Source organism: Camelus ferus, chromosome 3 (assembly GCF_009834535.1).
Source record: "Camelus ferus isolate YT-003-E chromosome 3, BCGSAC_Cfer_1.0, whole genome shotgun sequence".
Taxonomy (NCBI): domain Eukaryota; kingdom Metazoa; phylum Chordata; class Mammalia; order Artiodactyla; family Camelidae; genus Camelus; species Camelus ferus.
The window spans coordinates 17862207-17886294 of NC_045698.1; positions in this window are offsets into that span (position 1 = coordinate 17862207).

The following is a 24088-nucleotide window of genomic DNA, read 5'->3' on the forward strand; positions in this document are numbered from 1 at the left end:
AAATTTATATTATTTTCCTGTTATTAAGGAAGAATAGGGTGGTTATTGACTTGTTAACCAGCAGCATCTTATCTTCTACATCTTAAAGAAATCTAGGCAAGAGTAGGCATAAAGTTGACAATTTTAGGTAACTCATTTTATATTATACTTCACTCATATAATATCGAATGTGGAGGTTTTATGTAGTACATTTACATCTAATTTGTAAAATATATCCAGGGGAAATGTAAAACAAGGATTTTCATAGCATATATAGCTGCATTATCCATAGAGGTAGATGTTAAAAATGTTCAAACGCAAAAGACAGGAAAGAATTCCATGAACATAAAGATATTACACTAAAAAATATATTTTGTGAGACCACTTTCTCTGGATGCCAAAATTAATGAATTTTTTCTCTAATAGTTTAGTTTGAGGACTTGAGCTGCATTAAGGAACACACAGGAGAACATCTCAGGGTGGCTTTAATTGCTATGATTTGTGTTACGTTTTCAATATAACACTAATCTACTATGCATTGTTCATATCACTTGACTCTTTAGTATGCATCCAAAAATGCCCAAATTATGCTTAGATGGATCTTACAAACTAGTTCATTATACGTCTCCTGAATTGAAAAATTATGTGCCATCTTTTAAATTTGTGGGTAATGATGTTTTCTTCTAAATTAAAATTTAATTTAGTTAATGATTCAATCAAGTGTAGTCAGTTATAAATATAATTTAATTGATAGCCTGTATTTTATCATATTGGCGTGTACATGCTTTTCAGGATTGTCTGTTCTACACAGTTGCTTCTAATTAAAGAGGCATGCATAAAATTATAAGAATATACATAATATAGTTATTAAATCATTTTATATTACTTTTTAGATTAACTGAATTAAGTTGCTTTGCTGTTTGAGTGCCTACAGAGTAACATCAAATCTAGCAGCACATAGGACACTCAATTTCAGAGCATTCATCTATCACACTGAGGGAAAAAAATAAAAACTCAGGTTTTCAATATTAATAATATCAGTTGGTCTTTCTTACCATCAGACAAACACTCTTACTAAGGAGAAGTTAAAAAATGTCGTTAAGTATCCATCATTCTGATAAAAATGATAATTAAATTTTAAAAAATCCAGGTAGCTTTATCAACACCATTTAAATTACTGAACAAAAGTAAATGTTTTAATGGAGTGATCACCATGTTCCAAAATACATATTTTGATGGACAGGGTGAGTAAAAAATAATACCTGTGAACAAAGACATTATCCATAAATTCTCAATGGATCTTTTAAGATACAGTAACACTGGTTTTGCACCCTAAAATTATTCGGTAATAAAAAGGGAATATAATCTAGTACTTTAATGCTTGTACTTCTGTCCATTTCAGGTTCCTATTATTAATTTCAATTATTATAATCTTTGACTCAATGACAATACTGAAGAGAACCTGTCCAATGTTTCACCATAGATTAGGTTGTTTAAAACAACTTTTCTTTATTTTTTCTAATATTTTCTTACTTGCAACTTCAATCTTTTTTCCATTGATTCACTAAAGTTTTGTGCAAATACACATCTTTTCGACAACCAGCTTCTGACTTACTCAATGTGCTTATCTCTGTAATTATACAGCCCTGGATTTTCTAACATTTACCTCTGTAAATGAGGTCAGTAAAATCTGTACAGTTAGGATACAGGGAAGTAGTAATTTAATGTTGGAATGGGAAATAGTAAGATGTTTGCAGTATTGACAGAGGTTTGTAAAGTTTTTTTCAACTTAAATATCCAAGAGACTCCACATAATCCTACTTCTTTCATAGCTGTTTGCCTAGCAAATCTTTGTAACTGTAGTCCAAGAAAGTTTCCAATTCTGGTTCAAACAAACCTGGATTTTGAATAAGGATCATGTTGAATCACTATGAGTTTATGGATGATTCTCTGGAAGGGTAGTTGTATTCCTAAGAGAACCATGTATGTTTTGTATGAGTGGTGTGTTCATGCTGATGCTTTGGTGGTTTATTTGTGTGTGTGTGTGTGTGTGTGTGTGTGTGTGTGTGTGTGTTTACTTTTGTGCAACCTTCATTTAAGACTTTCAGCGGGAACCTCAAATCCAAAATTAAAGTTAATCAGCTCTTTAACAAAAAGGGTAACATTACTTAAACATAAGTTAGAGATCTATAGACATTTAAATAAATGACACACTAAAGTCCATTTTTTTTTGTCACATTCTCTATAACTCAATATCCCTGTCCTTGTCTGAGAGTAAAAATCTTGGTATTAATGTAAGTATTAATGTGTGAAGGCTGAAATGTTCCTGCATTGTTTTAACTCCCTGCTCTCCCTGTTTACTTGTGTTGCTGAGTGAAATCATTTCCAAGTAACTCCATGTTTTTATGGTTTGGACTTAAGGAGCATATCAGACTTTTATTCCAGTAAATGGTAAAACAGAGTTATGTAAAGTCTAGCTGATTAATACAAAAGTGGTTAAATAAAGCATCTTCTTTTTTCTACAATAGAAATTATTCTTACTTGGAAATCAAATATTGATGACTTCTCCTTAAAAATACTCAAAAAGACAAAGTTTTCCTTTAATTGCTTTCCCCCCCAATGACAACAATATTTCTTCCTAATTATCATTCTCCTTTTCAGAATACATATCTTTAAAAAAGTGTTTTAGGAATAATCTGTGAAATATGAATGACTGACATCTATGTGATATTTTATTGCTCCTACTTAAATACATAGCAGAGATGAAAAGTTATCAATAAATACCAAGAAATGTTCTTTACATTTCTGTTTTTAATCAAGAAAATACCAATTTAGGGTATGAAACCAAATTAATGAGACTTACTGCTCAATACTTTAAAAATAAGACATTTACAAAGTTAAATTCTATTTCTTTTTGGATGTATCATATGGTATGTGCCTCACATTTCTCTTATATGTAATCAAAATTTCAAATATATTTAACATATTTTAAAAACAAAGTGAGATTGTAAAAATATCTAAAACATATGCCTTTATGTAATATTAATAGTTATCATTAACATGGCTTTTCTTATGTTAGTTAATCCTCTGAAATTTATCTGTAGTATGTTCAGGTGAATTAAAATAACAGGCTCATATTCCTCCAGCAATAAAATTTTAATTACCTCCAGAAGAAAAACAGCTTTAAGAAATGCTTTAAAATTTTACATTCATAAAATTGTCCTCCTGAGAAAAAGTGCACAATTATGTTCATCACATATATATTAATGGAAAATAAGAAACAATTTAAATGATTAATACAATGCAAGTTAATTAAACATGACTTACCTAACTTTAAAGTGCATAATATTATGACAATTTTTCCCTATAAAAGTATGTGAAAACTATCAGGTTAAAATTAAATATATAAAGTATGACTGGACTAATGTTAATGAAAAAGTGCATGTAAAAAAGAAAACAAAGCTACACGGACATGAAAGAATTCAGAGGCAATACTGGAAGTGATTGTCTTTAGGTAGATGCTGCAATTATTCCCTTTAATTTTAAAGTTTTGTATGAAGAAGGTAAATTTACATAAAGGAAAAAATAAGACATATAATAAAATAAATATGTGTGTGTGAATTTTTCACCATTATTACTGTCAAACTCTTTCCTAAATAAACAATTTTTTAAAGCTAGAAATAATTTATTCTATTAGCAATATTTTTAGACACTCACAAACTTTCTACTGAAAAAATTTTTCTTTTAATATGTAAATTCCATGTACGGCCTCAAAATTTCTAAACATTCCCAAGTATATTTTATTTACTCAATTGGAATTTTTGGCATCATAATTTTTGTAAAAAATATTTACATCATTTTGTATACTTTTCTATAAACATAAAATCTAGAATTAATGGAATGATGAAATATTTTTAGCTTAGAAAAGAAGATATTCTAGGACTGAAAAGAAGGAGGGAATTCTGAGCATTTGACATCATGTCACAAAGATCATCTGTGGTAAACAGAATAATGTCCATGCTGTTATCACTAGAAACTGTAAAAATGTTACCTTACATAGCAGAAGGGATACTGCAGATGTGCTTTAATTTAAAAGCATGAGATGAAGAGATTATCCTTGTTTGTCTAGGTAAACCTAGTCTAATTACAAGGGTCATTACAAGGGTCAATTAGAAGAGGGGCAGGAATACTGGAGTTAAGAAGGGGTATGATGACTTCAATAGGAAAAGAGAGTTAAGGCACAAGCCAAGGAAGACTTCAACCTCTGAAAAATAGGCAAGAAAAATAAATTTTCCCTGAGGCCTCCAGATTAAACATAGCCCTTCTGACAGCTTGATTCTAGCCCAGTAAGATCCATTTTGGACTTCTGACCTATAGAACTTAGAGACACTAAATTTATGTTGTTTTAAGCCATTAAGTTTATGGTTTATGGTAATTTGTTACAGCAGCAGTGAGAACCTACTACATCATCTTACATTACAGTCATATTAAAAAAATGAACATGGGTTGTGTTTTTAAAATGACTCTCTATGTTGACAGCATTGTCAGAACTAGAACCTACAACGTGTGTGTGATGTTTAATTTCTCATTCCCATGCTGCCTGTATTATTTGACTTCCTGTAAGTTATTTTAGCTCACAAAATTAAGGGGAAAAAAAAAAGCCAACACTTAATTGATAGAATCCAAAAGGAAGTGCTCAAAAGCTTTACCAGTTTAAAAAAAAATAATTGACAGTTTTTAACACATTTTCATTTTAGGATGAATTCAAACCTCACAGCATATGGTAATTGGTTTGTCTTGAAGTGATTTTTTAAAATATGCACTTTTCTTAAAAGTGTAACTTCTGGAGCTGTCTGTCGTTTTAAATAAATTCACACTTTTCAAGCATATTTGTTTCCACCTACTGCATCTGATTATGGTGTCTTGCCCCTCTGTCTACATTTGCATAGTCTGTGTGGGCTCAACTATAGACGGGAACATGTTGTTTCCAATCAGTGATGAGCCCAGAGAAGAGCTGTTCTTATTATGTCCTTCTTTTCTGTATCAAATACATTTAGTTCTCACCAGTGAGGTTATTCCTGTATTAATATATATTTTTGGTGTGACCTTGACTGTAACTGACATCATCCAAATTTTCAGAGTCTATACAGGTTAAAAATCAGCTCTCTAGATTCAAAAGAAAACTTCCACAAAGCTTTTTCATTTCATATGAAGAGAATGCAGAACATATAGAAACAAGGAACTTTGAATTAAAATTCTTACTAAAGAAAGGTTAATTAAATAAAAGCTAAATTTATATAAGCTTTTAGGAATGATATTTTGAAAGACGTTTAAAAATATAACTAAACAGAAGGCTCACAAAAAAACAGTGATAAAATTGGAAAGAAAATGATTACTTTTGAGGGAGTATTGGCAGCACCTATTACAAGCATATTTTGGAAAATATAGTACTGTTTTCAAAAGGTTATTGAAGTTTGCCAAGATAATTTTGCTGAATAAACATTTGTATTCTGTTAATGTTTCTTTATCTTAAAAAAATAGCAATCATGAACTGACATCATAATGAAAGATTTGGGAAAGACAGACAAGTTTTTAAAAAGTTTTCAAAGTACAAGGTAAGACTAATCAAAGATGATTTGAGATCCAGATATATGCAGGAATTTATACCATCTGTGAGTTGCCATTTTAACTGAACATATTTCCCATCATTAACTTTTACAATGTAGCTTAATAATAGGTCAATTGATGCTTTCTACTACTAAAAAAAAAAAAAAAAAGGATGAGGTCTTGATATTTTGAAATGCCATGTATTTTTGCAATAAAATTCAAGGAGAGGGTTGTCAGAGACCAAAAATTAAAATTACCCAAATCCAGTCACCCAGATAGTTTCTCATGTTTGTCATGAAGTGTGCATTATTGCAGATAGTTTTACTGCATGTGCTTTAGCTTGCCTTTGATAAATGTTCCCATTGTCTTCTTTATTTTTTGTATTTACTTTTATTGAAGAACTTTAGTAATCCTCATAGGGTATGGTCTATCAGAACCTAAACATTGATTCCCCCTCACCTTTTTGTTTTTTGTTTGTACTACCTAGTGCTCTTTAGGTAGCATATAACAGAAAGCCCACTAGGGATAACTTTAACATCTAGAACATTTATTACCTCAAATTATCAAAAGCACATGAAAAAGGCACTTCCAGGACTGCTTAATTCAGTAAGTCAGTGAGGTCAACAGAGCCCAGCATTGTTCCTTCTTTCTGCCATGCCTTCCATAGCTCTATGAGGATGAATTTAGAATTGACTTATTTTACTGTAAAAAAAGAAATAACTGTAGCAGTTTCAAGGACCATGTCCTTACACAGTAACACCTAGAACTGAAACAAGAATTGAGACTCTATCTCTTTTAAGAGTAATAAAATATTTCTAAACACCTACAGAAAGCCTCTCTTTGTGACATCAGTCCCAAAATATTCCATTTGCTTACTCATACTACAATCACTTGTAAAAGGGAGGGTAGCTTTGATACTATTGCCTTAGGTGATTAAATACTCATCATTTGGAGTTAAGGGATTAACTTTCTAATGTTCTTGGAAGAATAAGATTATTCAAAGCCATCTATAGATTCAATTTCTGTCAAATTTTCAAAAGCATTTTTCATAGAAATAGAAGTTACCTCAAAATTTGTACAAAATCACAAATAACAAAGGCAAAATAATTCTGAGAAAGAAGAACAATACTGGAGTCATCACACCTCCTGATTTCAAACTGTATTACAAAGACTGAGTAGTCAAAACAGCATGGTAGTGGCATTAAAACAGACACAAAGACCAATGGAACACCTTTGTACACCGCTGTTTTGTATAAGTTGACCTTATTAATTGTCCATGTTTCTAAATTATTTTTCACATATTGCACTTATTTATTTATTTTTGGAGGGGTTCAAAAACTCACAGTTTTCCAGTGTGAAATGAAGATGTGATGGTTTAAAAACAAGAAAAAATTATTGATCAGCTGTGGGGATGCCTTGCTTGCTAGCTCAAAGCCACTCCACTTGAAACAAGGTGTTTCGACAGACCATACCCATAAGCAGCTCTCCACAGAACCACCAGGCAGAGGCCCCAGGCCAGGGGCAGCTCCCCCCCTGGCTCACAATAGTATCCATCTCCCCTCTCCCATCAGGGCTCTCAGGGGACCAAGCTGCAGCACAGGCAGGTGGAGAAGGGGGGCTACCACCTTCCACAGCCCCCTCCCTGCCACTCCTCCCTGGAGAAGGTGCTCGTGTGGCCAAGGACCAGTGTCTCTTTATTAATCTCTATGAAATTCTGGGATGTTTCCTTAGAGCTATCTTCTGATTTAAACCGTTTTTCTCAGTAATGTGCAATCCACCCTTTTGACAATGGCATGATAGGTATGTTTTCATTTTCAATATGTCTAAGTTTCTTTCCTTATTTACACCTACTTTATTTTTCCCATACATACTATCATCTCTGAAATTTCCACGTGAATTTCAAACGTGCTAATTTTTAAGTATTTTCTCATTGCTTTATAGCATCCTCTACTTCTTGGATATGAATTCTTCTATTCTGGAATCCATCAACTGCTTGTAATTTTGCTCTGCTTTCTTGTGTACCTCTGATTAAAATGGTCTTGATGTTTCCCTCTGCTCAATTAAATTTTAGACAGGCTCCTTCCTGACTCTCGGTTCCTTATCTCCCTTTTCTTAGAGCATTTATTTTAGAAAACTTGTAATTCTAAGTTCCTTCTTCGCTCAGATATAAATATTTTTCAAAACCTACTCCCAGTTTTACAAACAAGGATTGTTTTCTCAAGGACCTGGGAACCATTCCTTTGAAATGTAATTATCAAGAAAATTAGTGCCTCCATCTCCCAGGCTCTGTAACAGGGTAGGAGCCTACCTTCAGTACTGTATTGCTTCAAGTCGTAAAATTACCCCTTGTCATGAAGATATAATTAAGTTTACTTTTGTTTGTTTGTTTGTTTTGAGTAAAGTCAGTCGGAAACTACAGGTGGACTATGATCTCCCCACCTCAGCTTCTAAAATTTTTCCAGAGCTCGGACTGAGTCCCAACCTCTTCCTATTGGGATTATCTTGAATGAAGTCTTCCTTGCCTGTTTAAATTTTTTGGTGCAGTTTCTTTGAAATCTAACTTTGTATGAATCCTTGGATGTATAACTGGATTTTTTTCCTTCTGTCTATTTTTCTGAGAGATAATTTCATAGTCAATTTCCAATTGCTAGAATACAATGCATGTTTTTCACCAGTCCCTCTCTTTCTAGCTTAGTGTAGGGATCTTGTCCAAACAAACTGCCAATTTCAGGATTTAAATTCATGAGTACCATAGATTTGAATTCACTTCTGGTTGGGGCAACTCTGCTTCTCCTCCAGCCCTAAACAAATAACTTGCTTTTGGCCCCATTGGCTAGTTTACATCTGGACCTGTCACCAAGTGTACTACACATTGTCAGCTACCAATTTTCATTGTGGATTCCAGTTAATGGAGATATACTTTGAAATTTACTTTAGTATCTACCTCTGTCTCTGTCTCTCTTTCCCTCTGACTGAAAGAACTCATTCAAGCACATGTTTCATCCAATAATTTGCCAAGAATAGCTGACTCTTGTAGATGCCTATCTGATATCAGTCACTCTCCTCTTCTTATTCATGGGGCCCCATTATTGTGCAGGGCAGCAATGTGCCCAGCTACAAATATTCACTTATCTACATTTCCATGCAGACACTGCTGTCCACATGACAGAATTCTGACTAAAGTAGTTGTGATGAAAGTCTTTGTGTAATGCAGCTCTTCGTAAATGAAAAGGTAAAACTTAGAAAGGTATGTCTCCCTGGACTCCTTTAGCCATTTCTTTTTTCCTGCCTGAAATTTAGTTCTAATCATTGGATGTGGAACAACCATCTTGCAACTAAGAAAGCAAAAATTACATTGGCTGAACAGTAAGAGAGAAACAGTAAGAGTATGGGTCATCAATAGTTTCCTTTAGCACAAACACTGTGCAGTCCCAGGAAGTGGCAATCTCCTTGAGATGGATTTACATTGTGTATAATGACCATGAATGATTTTCCCAGGAGGAAGATCCATGGAATTTGAAACAAAATGGACCGTGGAGATTCTATGAGAGAAATGAACTAGGGGCAGCATGACTGACAAACCAAGTAACATCCCCCACTGTCAGGAGTATGCACTCTTCCTAATTACAAACCATAAGAATTTGGTATATGTCATGGACCAGAGACTGCTGTTGGTTTCATATTCTCTCTTCATCAGTTCAGGACTGTCATCACAGTTAATAATTCTTTCTCTTTTACTGTATGCCAGTTTGTTGGAAGCAGATAACATATTTTTAATGATTTTAATTGTAAGGTCTTGAGGAACTACATCAGGATTAACGAAGAATAAAATGAGCAGCTCAAAGAGTTTGGTTCACAAGCTCAATACAGTCACTTAATATGATTTGGAGCTTCTTGCTGGGTGAATGTCTGAGTATCTTTCTGTCAAGAGGAGTTTGTGAATGCATGTTAGTTAGCTAGAGACATAAAGCGTTATATGTTCTCTTATTTGCTTACCCAATGACTAGTCCTGTAAAATTAGTCTCATTATGAAAATAAGCAGCATCTACAGTGGTGATACAAGACCTTACATATGTTAGAGGTAGTGATGTGCCCAGCGACAACTACTCACATTGCTCGTCCTCTTGTACTTAGCAGTGTTCAAATGGCACAGTTCTAGCCAACAAAAGCAAGTATAAACAAGTGAGACTACATCAAACTAAAAACCTTCTCCATAGCAAAGGAAACCATCAACAAAATGAAAAGGCAACCTACTGAATGGGAGAAGATATTTGCCAATCATACATCTGGTAAGGGAATAATATCCAAAATATGTAGAGAACTCATATATCTCAATAGCAAATAAACCAATTAAAACTGGGCAGAAGAGCTGAATAGATATTTTTTCCAAAGAAAACATACAGATGTCCAGCAGGTACATGGAGATGCTCAACATCATTAATCATCAAAGAAATGCATATCAAAACCACTATTAGATATTACTTCACATCTGTTAGAATGGCTATAATCAAAAAACAGTAAATACCAAACATTGGCAAGAATGTGGAGCAAAAGGGATCCCATATACACTGCTGGTGGGAATGCAAATGTGTAGCATTGTAAAAAATGGTATGGAGGTTCATTAAATATTAAAAGTAGAACTACTGTATGATTCAGTAATTTTACTTCTAGGTATTTATCAAAAAAAAAAAAAGAAAGAAAGAAAATCCTAACTCAAAAATATATATGCACCCTCAAGTTCACTGCAGCATTATTTACAATAGCCAAGATACAGAAACAACTTAAATATCCATCAGTGGGTGAATATATAAATGGCAGTGCATATATATATATAAAATTCAGCCACTACAAAGAATTAAATCTTGCCATTTGTGACAACATGAGTGGACCTCAAAGGCATTATGCTAAGTGACGTAAGACAGAGAAATGACAAATATCATACAATCTCTCCTATATGTGGAATCTAAACAAACAAATAAACAAAAAACACCCAGAACAACAATAACAAAAAGAAAAAAACAAGCTCAAGCTTATAGATACATACAGGGAACAGACCAGCGGTTGCCAGAAACAAGGGGTAAGGAAGTGGGAGAAATGGGTGAACTATTTTTTTTTTTAGTTTAAATAAACTAAAAACTTAAACGGCATAGTTCTGCCAATGTAATGCCCGTGTATCTGTTAGATCTCAATCAGGGAAGCAGAACTCTCTGAGTATTAAACAACAAGAAATTTTATATAGAAACTACATCATACACACTGTGGGAAGAACTAGAGGATTAAATGTTCAGAATTAATCAGAATAATGTCACTCAGCAGCTCCAGGGAAAGTGAACAAACTGAAGCTTGCAGAAAAGCTCGGCTCAGAAAGCTAAGCACATCTAGCTGCTGTAATGGTACTGCAGGAGGGGGAATGTTGATGCCTGTGGAAGGTTGGTGGCTCTGTGAATTAAAAAAAAAGTTCCTGGTAGTAGGCCTGGAGGTCAAAATTGATCTGCAAGGATGACAATCAGTCAGAACTGAAGGAAATTTAAATACGCTAAAGGAGAAAATGTATGGATAAACAGAAACCCACCTTACCACTGTGTCTTTCCCTTATTCCCTTTAATGATGACCTTGACTGTGATAGTCACTGCCTCATTTTTGCCTACCTAAATCTCATGCAAGTTTTTCTCATAGCTAATCCTAAATTGGAAATATAGAAAAAGAAAATTCTGGTTACAATTTACTACACATTACAAAATCACTACTCTTCCCTTGGAAAAAAAAGAAAGCCTTGATAGGAAACAAAAAGAGTTTGTTTTCCTCCCTATTTACCCTTAATTCTTCACACCCCATCCTTCATGCCTGAAAATAAGCAGCATCTACAGTGGTAGTACAAGACCTTACATCCATGAGATGAGAGCCACATGCCAGAACAGGAAGTTAGAAGAAGGCTGTGTGTGACCCTGATGACTTTCCTACATGGTTGCATTTATTGTAAACAAATGTTTATAATAGCTGTTTATTTTAACCATTATTTATCAAATTATCTATTATTTGCATTCTTAACTGGTATCTAGGAAATTAAGAATTCTTTATTTGACTCTGAATTTAATATCTGAGTCAGCACATATTTGAGAACCAATAAATTTATTTTAGTTTTTTTTTTTCCCTGCATTCTGATAACCCTTTTCAATATACAGTTTCAGACCTTTAATTTCAGGGATATTTATTTTACTATCTTCAAGTTCTGACTCTGATTTGTTAGATATAATTTTATTTTTTGATTTTCTACTTCAAAGACTTAAACTACTATTTTTCTATCCCCCATGCCTATTGTTTTCTCTCATTTCTCTAATTTGTTTTTCCTTCTAAGTTCACAGTAATTTTCTCAAGTTTTCCTTCTATGTCAAGTTTGGGTTGTCTATTCGTTGCTACCTTTTATGTATGTCTTAACACTAAAAAGCATTGGTTGGGTATTCATCCATTCCCCTCACCATTGCTTTTTAATATCCGATTTTAGCTAATTGTATCATTATGGCAACCCATTATTAAAATTTTCCTTATAAAACTTAAATCCTGTTCTACTTCAGTTGTTCTCATACATGAAACATTTATAGGATATTTCAATCTCTCCCAGAGTGGTCCCTTTGACAATTTTTGCACATTGTCTTTATTTTACTTTTTTAAATTTCAAATTATCTGGCCATGTCTTTTCATCCTACTTAATGTTAACGTAGGCCACTTTGTCCACATGTCCTATTTCATCTGACGTAGCTTAGGGACTTTTTCTTCATGATCTTCTCCACTTGGGTGATTTCGAATAGATTCCCTCTAAGTTAAACTATAGGGAAATTAGGGGTGGGTGGAAGAACTGACTAATACTTTGTTTAGTCTGAATTAGGAAAACAGTGCTCTGCTTACTTGCCTGACTTTGTTAAATATCATGTAAATTTATTACACATTGCTGTGAGGATGGTACCCATCTGCACTGCAGGAATGGGGTCAGGGTTTCATGAATTTATTTTAGATGCCTGAAATCTTGTCATGCAAAAGAATCAGCAGTGATAATTTTCATCCCCTCTTTACACTGTTTATCTGCAACAGTTATTTCCTCTACTCTTCATATAGAGGAGTGACAATAAAGAATATCCACTTTTTTACCTTTGTTCTAAACTCAATAGCATTATTACAAAATTCTCAGGATTTTGCCATGTGAACAATATGGCTTATGGAGAATGAGAGTAAAATTAGCATCCATGATGCACTAAATGTGTATGTTTTCTTTCTTGATCATTTTTTGCCATTTTTTGAAATGTATAGCCTTATATCATTCCTCTTGTTAAATTTTGTTCTTTTTAGGAAAAAAAGAAAAAATATTTCTGCATATATTAAATCTTTGCCTTTCACTTTATTAGATATCATGGTAGTGGAAAGACCTAGTCTAAAATTTTTGGTCCATCTTTGAACTAAGAATACTTTTGTGTTGTATATGAACAATTTTATTTACATTGTTCCCAACTCAGATTTTAATTCTTCCTGATGAATTATTTGAAAGAGCTACATTAATTTCATTATTAAGATGTTGTAATGACACCTTCAAATTCTAGATTGCCAACACTGATTAAAAATTTACATTAGTGATCAAATGGCTTTATTTTTTTCAATTGTTCAAAGATATATGGAACTTAAAACTATTTTCATAAACTAACAGTTCTTCCTTTACTTTTATTGATAAATATAATACTGAGTATCTTTGTGATTATGCATTAGTAGATCTTAGGTACAATGAAACTGTTTCCTTTCAAGTGTTAGAAATAATAATATGTTTTACTATATCTACCAAATATTGCTGAGAAAAATAAAGAATACCTAAAAAACCTCACCTTCTAGAAAAGGTATCAATGGGATTGATTTGTTTCTGTAGTCAAAGCAAATGCAAACACCATCCCAGGAGTGGTTTTTTTTCCCCCCAATCTTTTTGTGTGCATTGCCAAGCTGCTTCTAAAATATGTATGAAAATACAAAGTATCTAAGAGACTCAAAATTAGACAGGATGGTATTGGCATTTATACAAATAGATTAGATAGAGATTGAGATATAGAGCTGTAGATGTAGATGTAGATACAGATAGATGTGGGAGTGTGTACCAAAAGAAAAGAAAGGCTAGAAACTTGTACAAGAATGTTTCTATCAGCTTTATTAATACTAACTAAAAACTGCAATATCCGTCAATGGAAAAATAATATATTGTTGAGTATTTATTTAATATAATAATTATAAAAATAAGCTATTTATACATTTGAAAACATTATACTAAGTTAAAAAATATAGATATAAATGTATTATTATAATAGTTATATAAGTAATTATACTAAGTTTTAAAATGGGCAAAATTAATAAAGGAGATAGAAATTAGAGGAGTGGTTTCTTCTGTGGTGGTAAATAAAGAAAAGAGAAGATTTTAGGGGTTGGTGGAAATATTCTCTTAATTCTGTGTATTCTGGTAGGTGTAAATTATTCCTCAATAAAAATAAGATTGCATGAAAAATGAACAATGGTCTTATTTTCAGAACAAGCATGCATTGGCAGGGCTTTTGGCTTACAGGTCGCTGGGATGCCACTCAAATGTTATATAAGCCAAAACAGGCAGCATTATCCAGCATATGTGAAGAACAGTTTCTGGTCATCCTATCACAGAAGTTTCTGCGTATAATGTCTGTTCTCATTCCCCAATGAGCTATTCCCTTTACCCAGTGATCTGCTGTTCTTTATCAAGTAAAGTATTAGTTTTTCCACCAACTGTGGCCCATGACTGGCAGCAGGGGCTCTGCGGCTGGCTGCTGAAGAAGCTATCTGGGAGGCAGAGCATCTTGTTAGCTGTGTTTTACACTCAGCTGGTAGAAGAAGACACAGAGAGAGGGCAGATATATTAACAATTACATACATTAAAATGGAATGTAACTCACTAGTGGTCAAACATGAACAATGAAAGACACTAAAATATAGTTCTTTAACCTGTAGGATGAAAAAAAAAAAAGTGTCATGTTTTAGCAAATCCACTCTACTAGTGAGATTGAGATAATTCTTACACTTACATAGGCAATTTCAAAAAACAGGATGTAATGTCCTGAATAATGCAACGGCTCTCTCATTTTGTATTATTAATACTCACCTTATACATAGCAAAAATAAACTGAGTAGTTGCTCCCTACCAAGCATTCTATGAAGAACTTCCTGTACTATCGTTAGGGCACTAGGGAAAGAAGTATCAGCCAGTTAAATGTGTGCCCTTCATCAGCAGACTCTGAAATGTCTCTTTAGATACTGGTGATACCTAACACAGATATTTAAGGTTTGCCAAGTTTTCTTTTTAAAAAAGTTACAAACACATTGTGTGTGTGTATGTGTATATATATATATATATATATATATATATATATAACAGCTAAATATGGGTAATTCACATTTAGATCATACACTCATGCTAGATTAAACACTTTCTAAACAATTTCTCAATCACTGGTGGAGATTGCCTAAAACCATGATGCTTTTAAAGTTTCTCTCTTCTATTCAAAGCTTTATTTTTTTGGCTTTGTTGCTCTCCCTTCTCTTCATCAAACCTCAGGATACCAGTGCCCTCTTACTTTCTCTTTTTTCTTTATTAAATCTATTATCAAATTCTATATTTGGAATAAGACCTAAACAGAAGCATTTACATTTCATGGAAATTGTAGGTATGAAAAGCACTATGCTGAATTTCTGGCCGAGACCAGGTTTAAGACAAGGTTACAGGCTTTTGAATATATGACTATAGACACTTAAACTAACTTTGCAAAGATATTCCCTACTTCTATCTCTAGGTAATATCTGTTTTTCTTTTTTTAAAATTTATTAAAGAATAAAGGAATTCCTGTGGCAGAGCAGACATACAGGAAAAGTATAGTAGTGAAATTTGAACTCTATGAGCCACAGAAAGTTCTTGTACTTCTACAACAGCATTCCTATATACTAATCAATATTTTAACTAAATGATTGTGCCATGTATTGGCCCTGGAAGAAAACCAAGACTATTGGATCTAGGAATGTCAATAAAAGATCTTTTGATTATGTTATTGAAAGAGAGGAAGAAAACTGTTTAGATACCAGTAGGTGAAATATACATCCTGATTCTATTATTAATAGAAAGAGATTATATTTGAAATTAAAATGTTAAGTCACAATGCTCTCTATATATTCAAGTTATTTTATGAAATCTTTTCTCAAATAGAAAAGTGATTAAATAGTAGATTGATTTAATAACATACGTTTTTGTTTAGTCATTAATAAGATACAGTATTGTATATAATTCTGGGAACTGGATATTTTTTCAACATGACAACTAGTAGGGCTTGGCAAGTGTTCCCCTTATCACTATGCACTACAAAATAGTGAAGGAGATGTTTAGGAATATCTGGATATTGACTATAATTTATTTTGAGGGGATATTACTATATAAGTAGGAACTTACTATTTATTTATTGCAACCCAAAGGTATCTGCAGGTAGATGTGTTCCGTAGGCAGAATCATACTTCAACTTATTAGTCAGTGACAAGTAAAAAATTCTTTTTTTCAACTTGTCTAAATATTTTATTCAGTTTGACGAGTTCACTTAAGACTCATCTGTCACATGAACAAGTTCGCACATAGGTTCAAATCATTTTAATTTGTAAGCAGTGAACACAGTGACACTAAGACATCGTGTGGGATGAATTTAGATAGAAAGCTGAAAAGTGCATAGCAAAGTAAAATATGTGGTGCGTTTTTCTCCTAAAGGAGCAAAACAACAGGGGCGAACTCACTTTGAAATCCTGCTTTGTGCTGACAGTTGAACTATAACTATATTTCATAAACCATAGCACTCCCAAGTTACTGAAAATAAATTGATTTTCTGGAAATATGCGACACACAGATTCTCAATATGGATCTTGAACAGTCTGTCCCTAAAGTAGTTATTTCCATTTACACCCCTGACCTGCCAGTATCTTTGGTGCTACTGTAGTTTTTCATGTACTTCAAAAGCTACAGATCTGTTTCCATCCCTCTTAATCTAATATAAACTGCACATGCTTCTATCAGTAAAGACCTTCATTTTTATCCTTCTTCGATTTCATGACACCAATGGTTCTATATTTCACAGCAAAGGGAGCAGAATGAAATTACATATCGCTTAGATTTCAGCAATATCTGGTTTATGTGATTCAGGACCTCCATACAAAGAAGAGGTCATTCTCAATATTTTAGAAAATGGCTCTTTCTGGGGATTCTATATGATAAACCCGACAATGTGCTTGATTGGATGTGGTAAAAATACATTTATTTAGGCAAAAGTGAAAACAATTTAAGTCAATTAATGCCTAAAATATCAACTGTCAATATAATCATAGGCAGTTAATAAAAAAGTTGTAATCATGGAATATGCTGAAGTCAAAAAAAGAGCAACTCAGGAAGCAAAGCTGTTGAATTATTTTAAATCAACTATAGACATCACCACTGAAGTTAAAAGCAGAATGCAAAAAGGAACAAAACTAAAAGAAAAAAAAAAACACCCTGTCCCTCAAAGAATAAAAGACTAGAAATGAGGAAATATGACATTTTACTTAAGACAAATGGTTTTATTATGCTTAAAGACTAAAAAAAAACATAAACAAGTACAATTGACTAAAATGTTTGTCTTTATAAGCAAATATTTCCCTAAGCTTAAAAAATACATGAAAAATAAAAAGGACGATAAAAGAGATAAAAAGAAAAAAATGGAAATGTTGAAGAATGAAAAATCTCATAGAGTGATTTAAAGCTTAAACGCAACAGTAGAGAGATTAGCTGGGAGATAAATTTGTACTGAAGATGAAATGATCTAACTACACCTTCTTTTAAGGTATGTAGGAATGAGTGATAGTTAAGAGAGAGAATCAGAAGTCAAATGTCCAAGGTCCAAAGTTGTTAAAGAACTGATTTGGGTCAATGTAGATATCTAAGTAATTTCAATCCTTGCATTGGATATGGCAGAAAAAGTTCAGATGTTCCAGTCTGCTGAACTGAGACATTGCACTATATTAACTATCTTCCAGAGAACTTTCAGAAACCAGAGAGAATGTTAAGGTCTCAGCCATACAGATTGTTGTTAGGGCAAAGATCCAGTCCTGGTGTGAAAGCAAAACTTTGAATATGGATTTTGACTAGAAGAGGATTTGCATATGTTATAATCCATGGGGCAAACCAGAGGTAGATTCCATGGGTATAACTGGGTAATTGACTGGAATGAGTTGTCTGAAAAGATGTAAGCTGATCTGAAAGGATGGAGAAAGAAGCACTACTGGGAACCTATTGCAGGATCTAAATAAATGCAAGGGATTAAGTCAGAAAGTAGGAATTAAGCCTCCTGACAACCAGGGATGTGTGACCATGTACCAGAAGTGAATCCAGATGCAGAAGCCAAAACAAGATCAACAAGGAACACCTGTCACTATAGTAAATTCAGGCAGGATAAAAGGAGCCAGAAAACAGAATGAAGTTAGAATAAAGAACTCTGGAGGTAGCATTATGGGACACTTAAATAATGCTCAATAAAATATTCAAGAGAACTTTATCCACATCTATATTTATGCACTTCCATTCAACATGTTTATGTTAATTACCTAATTAGAGTCATGACTTGGGCCAATGTATTAGACACTTATAGTGAATTCTGGTAGAGGCAACCTGATTTAGAGTTCACATTCATCAGAACTGTGTTCAGACACTCAGTAGGGTTTATCTTGCAGATTAATATCATCAGGTTCCATGTATGGAAGAGACTGGGAAGTTGGACAAATTATAGTACAAATATACAACAGAATCATTTTGAAATTTGTATGTCAGGTTAACACTTTTCTACCTTGAAATAAACAGGCAATGCTCTTGTTTGCACAACACTGTTGATTTTGTTATAACAGTGGCAACATATAATGTGTTGTGAGTTAGAAATTTGCACAAGTCAAGAAAAAAATATGCAATCAAATGTTTTGGAAAACAGATTTTCCTCTCTTAATAGAAATGAGACAACTCTCTTTTTATGTTATAAACCATTCAGGCAACTGAATCCTCTTTCATTTCTCTATCAAATTCTTTTCTCCATATTGGCAGCCAGTTAAAATACTCTGGCCCACAGAATATATCTCATAATAATAAATTTAATCATATTCTAATGAAGCATCTTACATGGAATGAAATTCAATATTTTAACCTTGAGGTAGAAAAAAAATCTTATGAATGGTAAATCTTACACTATAATAATGTCAGTTCTATATTTAAAATGACTGGTTTTCAAACTAGCCAAACCACTTGGTGTGTGGTCTTTCTCAATTTATTTAACCTTTCTTTGCTTTAGTTTTCTCTTTGATAAAATAGGCATAATAATAGCATTCATATAGTTTGATTTTTATGAGGATTGTAAGACAATGTACATAAAATACATAAAAGACTACATGATACATGTTAAGCCAGCAATAAATGTTAGCCAGTAGGAGTAGTGGAAGTAGTAGCCACAGTAGTAGTACGGTTGCCACATTTTGAAAATAAAGATAGAACATCCAATTAAATTTAAATTTCTGATAAACAAGGTTTTTTTTTTTAGTATAAATATATCCCAAATATTAGTGGTTGGTTATAATAGCAGTGATACATTTTTAATTACTGAACTAATAAATTATACTAAGAAAACTTTTATTTATCTAAATTTCAAATTTAAGTAGGTATCCTCTATTTTACAAAATACTAGGTTCCAACAGAGAACACCCAGTCTAACTGCTTAATTTTACTGATTTTTAAAGGCGCCCTGAAAGAAAGTCCACTGAGTGTGTTAATTGGATATTATATAATTCCTAGGCAAGTAAAAGTAGTTTTAAGGACAATTTATACTTAAAGTTATAACAATTATCAGAAACTAAACTTTACTGTTGTGCTAACTTTTTCCTGAAGTTTGGTTTACTTTGTTTTCAATGACACTATTTATTAGCCATAAACATTCTACTCATAACAGACTGTCCCAGGCTCTGTTACTTCCTTTAGAAACTTTCTTCATTGAAAGTTCAGAAAGTTTTGAGGTCTAGTATTCCCCAGATGAATTATTACTCATGTTTGAACATTATAGCTTTGTCCCCCTTTCTGCAGGGTAGTTGGAACCTTGCTTTTCACACAATATTAAGCCTCTAAGTGTATCTAAAGGAAACCTGATAACAGCAGTGGTCAATCGTGAAATACCCCAAATGAAAGGAGTGATTAGAGGCCAGACACAGGATCTCATGGTGGAATCACCTTGTGACTTTGTTCTAATTCTTTGTAGAATTTGTTCAATACTAATTCCTAGTTCACATTCACTGGGAATATTACCATTAACATTAATTGGGTGATTGTTTTGTAAAATAGGTGCTGATCTATTTTTACATTCAAAAAGAGAAAGACTGCTATTCTCTGATCTTGAAAAGACATTTGATGTACACTAGCATTTCAAAGTAATTTGCCTTATGTGAGCATTAAATAGATGGAGATAAAGTCAAGAATTTGAGTAAGACCATGGTGCACAAGAAAGTCTCATTTCTATTAATATCCACAAGATTTTTAGTCCACAAGATATTTGAAAACAAAATATAAGTCAGCTTGCATTAAGTTGTTAAAGAGTCTAGATTGCCACTGTATTTTATAAGCTAGAAAATTAAAATACAGATAACATGTTCATAAATGAATATTAGATTAAGTTGTATGAAATAAAATCTACAAAGTATTTGCATATTTGTAAGATTCAACATAAAGTTTTCTGAAACCAATTTCAAGTAATTAAAATGATAGTACAATTCAACACTTTTTAAAATGTAAAGGTTCATATACTAAATCATAAATGAATCTCATATCAATATGATTTAGGCTCAGACATACATATAAGCTTAATTTCCATGTAAATATTTTAGTAAGTATGTCCAAAATATAATTGTATATATGTATTTGCTCTCTGTGTATTTATGTTTTTAATACACGTGTCTTATATAATCAGTTATATATGTAATAATTATACATTTTATATATTTGTATAATGTATTACCACTAATGTCAGTTTCATTTATGTATAATACAAGTTAATAAAAATATAAAATTGTATGAAAAATAAGTAGGATATATTTAATATCTTCCCAGACATTATTTTTTCCAGATAAATGATTCATACACAGGATGATGAAATACACAGTTTGCACCATAAGTTAAAATATCCAGTCTTTCTTCATAGACAAGAGAAGAATAAAATCCATTAACCAATTTTGTTGGGGTTATTATTTTGCACATTTACTTTTCCATAAGAATTTTTAAATGGGCCTTCTAAGTTTTTTGAATAATCTCGTTGCTACTTTCGTTGGCCTACATTGAATATAAAGATAAATATTGATATTCATATTTACTATTGCCTTTTGAACCAAGAGACATGAGCTCTATTTCACTTACTCAAATTTTCTCATGTGTTCTCTTACACTTCGATGTATGCAGCTTAATGTCTTGGGCATTCTTATAGCATTATTTTAAGGTACTTGGTAGTTTCACTGTAGTTACGCTTAATAATGTGAATGTTTTTCCATGTTATTTTTTAAATTGGTAATAAATCTCTGGGATATATGTAGGAAATTTTTAACTGAACTTTCTCGATCTATTTTATTCTCCTGAATTTCTTAATAGGGCATCTTATTAACTATAAATAGTATCAGATTGTTTTTTTCACATTACAATGAAAATGGATATTTTGTATCTTCTGTAATAGAAACATAAGGATCTATTCTATTAGATAATGAAATAAAGAATGTGAATTTTAGTTTATTTTTAAATATAGAATTTATTTCAATAGATTTTATGTAACTCTTTGATGTCCTAAATTATTCTTGAAGTCTCTACAGAATTTTCTTATGATACATTTCAAATACCAATATGTCCAACTGTATTCTCTAATCTAATTCTAACGTGCCTTGAGCAGATGTCAGAAAGAAGTCTAGAGAACTTTTTAAATAACTATAATATTTTCAAAAAAATAATTTTAGCTATCTTGTATTAAGTTAGTTGAATATCATACAAATCATAGCAGAAAACACAATGTACCATTAGCCTTTTCAAGAGTCATATATACAGTGCATTTATCTTTAATATAGTATGCTCTCATTGACAAATAGTTGCCATAAAACCATAGCCTTCAAATGACTGTCTCTTGCTTGGGTATGATTAAAGTATATTACTACTTACCCCAAATAGAAAAAGATATCCATATTTCTTATGAACTTTTGTTTTTACTCAACTAGGTCTACTTTCAAAAGAAATATAATGTGGTTTCTTTTTATACATATGAAGGAACTCATACCTCAGAATGATTTTGCAAAATAACTGCTCTAGGTGTTAGAACAGGTGAAATTTGTGAATGGTTTTACACTGTACTACATCAGTTATTTTATGTAGTATCTTTTCAGGATCTGAAGTCACAGAAGAAAAGTATTCCAATCCACTGGCCTATGCACTCCATTGGTATTGATTTCTTTCTTGGCAAAAGGAAAGAGAGTGTGCCTTATAACTTGAATGCTCTGAAAAATCAGTCCTACAAAGGAAAAGAAACAAAACAAAATCTTGCAGAACATTTGAAAGGGCATTGTTGGCATAAGGGCTCTTTTTTAAACATATTTTCACTTTCAAATTTCCTATAGGAATGCTGTCTTATTTTAGGCTGCTGTAGCAAAACATCATAGACCAGGTAGTTCATTTCTCACTTTTTAAGGCTGAAAAGTCCAAGTTCAAGGTCCTGGTTTCTGATGAGAGGCCTCCTTCTGGATCGCAGACATGTGGCTGTCTTCTGTGTCCTTAGCTGATGGAGAGGGATCTGGTCTCTTGCACCTCTTATAAGGACTCTATTTCTATCATGGTGTCCCTACCCTCATATCCCATCTAAGCATAATTACTTCCCAAAGATCCCACTTCCAAATACCATCACATTAGGTATTAGGGCTTCAACATAAGAATTTGGGAGGGAAGCAATTCTTTCCATAGCAAATGCTCAAATAATTTAAATTTTTTTTAGAATGTTAAATATCATACAAATTTTTGACATGTAATATTTTAGTTATTTTGATATTGATAACTTTGAAGTGATAAAAAATCATTGCTTAAAATATTACACAATAATTTCCTTTGTTTATTAAAAAAATCAGTATTTATATTGAACATATAGATAAGCAAACATGATAAATTAAAATCACCTGAAAATAAATAAGCTACATTACTTTGCTTCATAGTCTTTTATATCTTCTCATAAGATATTTTTCTTGCTTGTTTATAATTGAATCGTCATGTAACTTATGGTATTAAATACTTTATAAAAATATTGCTTTTGTTGAGTTCATGATATACCATTATGGAGAGGTTTCACTGTTTATATAACCAGTGCCTGATTATATATATTTTCCTTATTTTATATAAATAACCTCTATACTGTTTTCCACAGTGGCAGAACCAATTTACATTCTCAACAAAAATGTACAGGGATTCTCTCTTCTCCACATGCATGTCAACATTTGTTAGCACTTGTCTTTTTCATAACAGCCATCTTAGCAGGTATAAGGTAATGTCTCATTGTGGTTTTCATTTGCATTATTCTGATGACTAACGATGTTTGAGCACATTTTCATATACCTGTTGGCCATTTGTATGTCTTCTTTAGAGAAATGTCCATTCAATCTTTTGCCCATTTTTATCTGTATTATTTTTTGTACTATTGAGTTGGAGTCATACTTTATATATTTTGGATACTAACCTTTTGTCAGATAGATGATCTTCAAATATTTTCTCCCATTCTACAGGTCACCCTTTTCTCTCTGTTGATTGTTTCCTATACTGTGTAGAAACTTTTCAGTTTGATGTAGTCCAACATTTTTAAATACATATTTGCTTTTGTTACCTGTGCTTTTGGTAACTTATCAAAAAATCATTGCCAAACCAATGTCAAGGAGCTCCTTACGCTTTCTTCTGGGAATTTTACTGTTTCGGGTCTTACATTTAAGTTTTTAATCCATTTTGAATTAATGTTGTGATTGGTGTAAAACAAGGGTCCAATTTCATTATTTTGTTTTTGGCTATCCAGTTTTCCCGGCACCATTTACTAAAGAGATTATTTTTTCCTTATTGTGTATTGCTGGCGCTTTGTCAAAGATTAGTTGACCATATACGCATGGGCTCATTTCTGAGACGCTTTGTTGCATTCCCATTGGTCTATGTCTATCTTAATGCCAGTAGCATGTTGCTTTGACTACTACAGCTTTATAATACAGTTTGAGATCAGGAAGGGTGGTGCCTCCAATATTGTTCTTTGTCAAGACTGATTTGGCTCTTCAAGGTTGGTTGTGGTTCCATATGAATTACGGGATTGCCTTTTCTATTTCTGTGAAAAAATGCCATTTGGATTTTGATAAGGATCTTCATTGAATCTGC